We start from the raw sequence: 4659 nt of genomic DNA on the forward strand, positions 1-4659 counted from the left end.
GCCGGCCTCCCAGGAATGCCGCCCGGCCCGCGGGTGGGGGCTGCGCCGAGCCCGCCCGCCCCGCCTCCCCCCTCCCCCCACCACGCGCCCGAGCGGCCGAGGGGGGGCTCCCGCCCCCGGCCCCGGGTTAGCCGCCGAGAGAGGGGCTGGTCCCTGGGGCTCTGCGCTGACGAGGTAGTGAGCAGAGCTGGAATGTGCGGGGGGGGGAGGGAACCCAACACCCCAAAACTAAGCATTGCCAGTCAGAGATGAAATATGCCCCCTTCACGTCCCAAAAGAGACAAAAGAGATCAATGGGGAAACTGAGGCCATTCATCAGGTGTTAGAATTTCCTGGACTAGTTTGTGACAGGGCCATCGACAGGACCTGGGAGTCCTGGCTCCTAGCCCCCGTATCGTCCACCTGCAGACAGAGAAGGGAAGAGTGTGTGCTTGTGTAGAGACAGACTGAGAGGAAGTAAGGACACTGCCCAGGCCAATGAGGGAGAAGGCTTGGTGGTGGTGATAGTGGGTGCTCCACTTTACGGGTAGAAATGCCTAGTTTGAAGCGCAGGCCTGGGGTTCCAGAAGAAAGACTGAGGCCACCCCTGACTCAGTGTCCCTGTCACCATCCCCGCTAGCCTCATCCCCTCAGAATGAAGCTGAGCTCAAGAAAAGTGTCCCCAGTGAGTCACACCGCGCCCTCCCCACCAAAGTCTGACTCAACCAAGGTGATGAGCGGGAAGGGAGACTCTGCCTGTAGCACCAGGGAGCCCCCCTGGGCAATGTGCCCATTCGGGCCACAGGGCAGATCCTTCCAGTGAAAGGGCGGGTTAGCCAGATAGAAACTGGGAGAGCCCTGCCAGACCAGCCAAGGGAAACGTGACAGGGGCTGGTGGGCAGGGAGAGTCCAAGGGAGCCAGCCAGGAACCCTAGGCAGGACTGGGCTCAGGATAAGTGAAGGGAGACTAGAGGCTAAGGAAAGGTGACAGCCAGGAAACTGAGGCACTCAAAGAAGCTGGCCTGGGATGACAGAGCTATAGAATATACCTATATAAAAAGACAATATTTTCATCATTCTGTAGCATACACGTATTCTACATCCCCCGGAACCCCCTGTAGGCCATATTTCCAAAGCTTTCCCATTCTTCAAAACCAAGTAAGTTTGGCCAGACAGCTCCCGACTCAAGCTGTATGATAATTAAAGTTTGGGAAGGTTCTGGGACCTTATAGGTGAATCTTTCTACCTTATTCCTCTTCTACCCCCAGGCCCAGTGAAAAGGAAGGGGACAGTGGGCATCTCTGAAGGCTATCTCCCAAGGGCAGAACGAGGGCAATCCCCATTATGGAACTCAGAAATTCAGAGGTTTTGTGGGGGGCAGTGCTTACGGTGAAAAGGGTCCATAAATGATTTCTTTCCCTCTCATTAGGTAGGGAGGGGGAGGAGTGGAGAAGGGGCCAGAAACAGAAAAGAGACCTGCTGTGTGTGGCTTAGGGGGTGGGGGGAGCTCTGGGGGCCCTGATAGTGACAGGCAAGGTATAAATAGCTTGGGCCCTGCGGCTCATGTTCTGTCGGCTGCCTGTGACGAGGTGCTCAGGAATTCCACTCTGCTATTGGCACCCCCCTCCCTATCTCCAGAACTCTCATTCCCCCATGCCACCTTTGTCCCATGGCCAAAACCAACCACCGGGCATTAGTGCTGTCCATCTACTTGAGAGACTGAGCTCTCCTGTGGAGAGATGCTCAGCTCCTGGGAACACATGACACATAGCTGGGTCTCACAAGGGAACTGTGTGTGTGTGTGTGTGTGTGGAAAAGCAGACTTCTGACACCTAACCTGAGGTGTCAGCTCAAGGCTCAACGATGTCTTTGAGGCCCTAATAAAGATACCGAATCACAGGTCTGAGAAAGGACGGCTTCCTCTCTCTGAACTGCTGGGAAGGAGACAAAGCGGTAAAGCGGATCAGCTTGGAGCCAACGGCTCCTTTAGAAATCCTAGTGGCTCAGAGCCCTATTTTGTGGGCATTTCCTGATATTCCCCAGTCAGTCGAGGGCCTCCGCTGAGGTGGGAATGTTCAGAGGGAAGCCAGTGAGTGGAGAAAGAAGTCTCTTCTCTCTCCCTTCTCATTTTCTCTCTCCAGGCAGTTCGTATGAGGCCCCGGGGGAGTGAGTGAATGGTCTCAGCAAAGCAGGGTGCCCAGTGCCAAGGATGGTTCCCGGCACCCTCCTTACCCCCCTTCCCCCAGAAACCTGAGACTGTTGCTCTCCAGGATAAATCGGGGCCTGACTCAGGCCCCAGCCAGCCAGTCACAGCAGCCTGACCCAGGCGCAGGTTGGTGACTCAGCCCTCAATATAGCCCATGAGCCCAGGCCCCAGGCCGGGCCATGAGGACTAGAACAGACCGTGCACAATGCCGGTCCAGTGGCCTGCCAAGTGGGGCCGCCTCCCTGAGAGCCGATATGTTCCTCCCCAAGTGAGGCAGGGGCACATAGAGGGGCTTACAAGGGGTTTCATCAGCTGAGTATTTGGGGCAGTGCTGGTTGGGGCCACAGGCCATTTATAGCCCCCTGACTCACCACCCGCTGACCTGTCTCAGGGGACCAGGTTGCCTGGCCTTTCACCTGGCCCTACTTCTCCCATCAAGGGGCTCGTCAGCCATGGACAGTGGTCATATTTAACTCGAGCTGAGCAGAGTCTGAATGAGTGGCTCCAATGAGCCATGTTTGAGAATCCTGTTTTTCTGGAGCCAGGGACATTTCCACAGTCACTTGTGATGATAGCAGCCTGGCCAGGGCTCACAGCAGACACTTTGACAACCAGTGATGCTACTGACTGTGGCCCTGTCCTGGCTGCTAGGGACAGTGTGGTAGGATGGAAAGATCCATAGACTCTGTAACCTTGGGTGGGTAATGTAACTCAGTTTTCTCAACTGTAAAATGGACTTAACAGTGTGTTCTCATAGCAATTTTTTATGTATGAAGATGAAAGGAGGTAACATGAAATGATTAGCCTGGTGCCTGGCAGCTAATAGGTCATTAGGAAAAATAGTCTGCTTTCTCTGCTAGTATCTTGGGAACCATGTGGGTTCTGGTGAGCTAGGCCTTCCTCCCAGCTGTCTCTATCCCTGGCAGAGCCCATTGCCAGGATCTCCATCCTATTCCGGGTCTTCCCTTCCCTGAATCTTATTATTCCACCTGCCGGAATCAGAACCGGAGTACTTCTGATCTTTAGAACCTGCCCCCCAATAGCAGCTGGTCCTTGACAGGAGTGGCGGGTGGTGTGCTCTGCCACGTAGCCTGGGAAGGGAAAGCAGAGCGGGCTGTCGTGCTGGGACACGGCAAAAAGGAAGCAGTTAGGAGGGCAGCAGAGCTGGAAATGGAGGCCCCTGAAGGTGTTTGGAGTCCTGGTTCTATTTTGTACCTCGGCCTGGGTGCATGAACTGCCTGTGGCTTCTAGAAGACACCCCTGTAGACTCACAGCCAGTTCAAAGTGACATTCAACACAGAGAGACCTCTTTAGTCTCCTCTGGTAACAGCGTATCAATAAGACCCAGGAGTCAAAGCCTAGAAGGCATTCTAAAATGAGCCATCAGGGACAAGTGTCCTGAAGAGAAGAGCTCTGTATTCTAAGCAAAAAGGCTGGGGGAAAGCAGAGCCATTTTCTTGTCATTTCCCAGGCTCTAGATTCAGGCCCGGGAAGGACCGGATAAAGTCCTGACTTGGGGCCGAATGCCTACCAGGCCATGACCTCCGCCTTGACTTCTAATTCCAAGTTAAGTCAGTGTTCTTTGGCGGTAGGTAACCTTCCAGTCTTTTCTACCAAATATGTTCTCTGGCCAACTGGTGGCCAGAGTAAAGTGGATGAAAAGCAGGGTTTCATTACACTCAACAGCAAGGGGTCAGTGGCACCAAGTGGGTTGTGAAGGAATTTCTTCAATTAGGTTACAACTGAGAACACACAATCTAATATAACTGAGGACAGTGCTCCTCACTAATGATCTGCTCACACACAGATCTTCTCACTTGTGCACACTAATCAACTGAGAATCTTGTTAAAATGCAGATTCTGTGTCAGTAGTTCTGAGGTGGGGCTGGAGATTCTGCCTAACAAACTCAAAATGCTGATGCTGCAGGTTCGTGAGTTACTCTTCAAGTAGTGAGGGGCTAGGTCAGTACTATGTTCAAAGGATAGTCATTCAGAGGGAGGCAAAAGGGACATGTGGCACTGCCCTCGATCTGCCTAGGTGTGGCCTCGTTTATAGGGGCTGATCACGATTTCAGCACTAGCCCCATGCCCACTAGGACGGACTCCCAATTCAGCCTTGTCACTCTTCTAGGCTGCACACAACTTTAAATTCTAAATGTCCTTGCTACTCCCCCAAGGAAAAGCTAGGGAAGAAATAAATTCATTTAGTGCTCAGCAGTGCCCACCACTCTACATGCGCTATAGGTTGCTTTGGATTATTTGGGTGCGTGAGACAGAATTCTCTGGCATCAGGTGGAAATGAGGCAGAGAGAGGGGTCCCGGAAAACTAGCAGTCATGGGGGCCATTCTGTCCACTGTGGCTTGTGAATATACTTGGGGGCTTTCAAATGGAAACATTCGTGATAAGAACCAATCACAAGGACACTCATAAATCATCATCGTTCTGCTTGTCCCTACTGAGACCCACTCTCAAT

This window comes from Pteropus medius, unplaced genomic scaffold (genome assembly GCF_902729225.1).
Source record: "Pteropus medius unplaced genomic scaffold, Ma_sr-lr_union100, whole genome shotgun sequence".
Lineage (NCBI taxonomy): Eukaryota > Metazoa > Chordata > Mammalia > Chiroptera > Pteropodidae > Pteropus > Pteropus medius.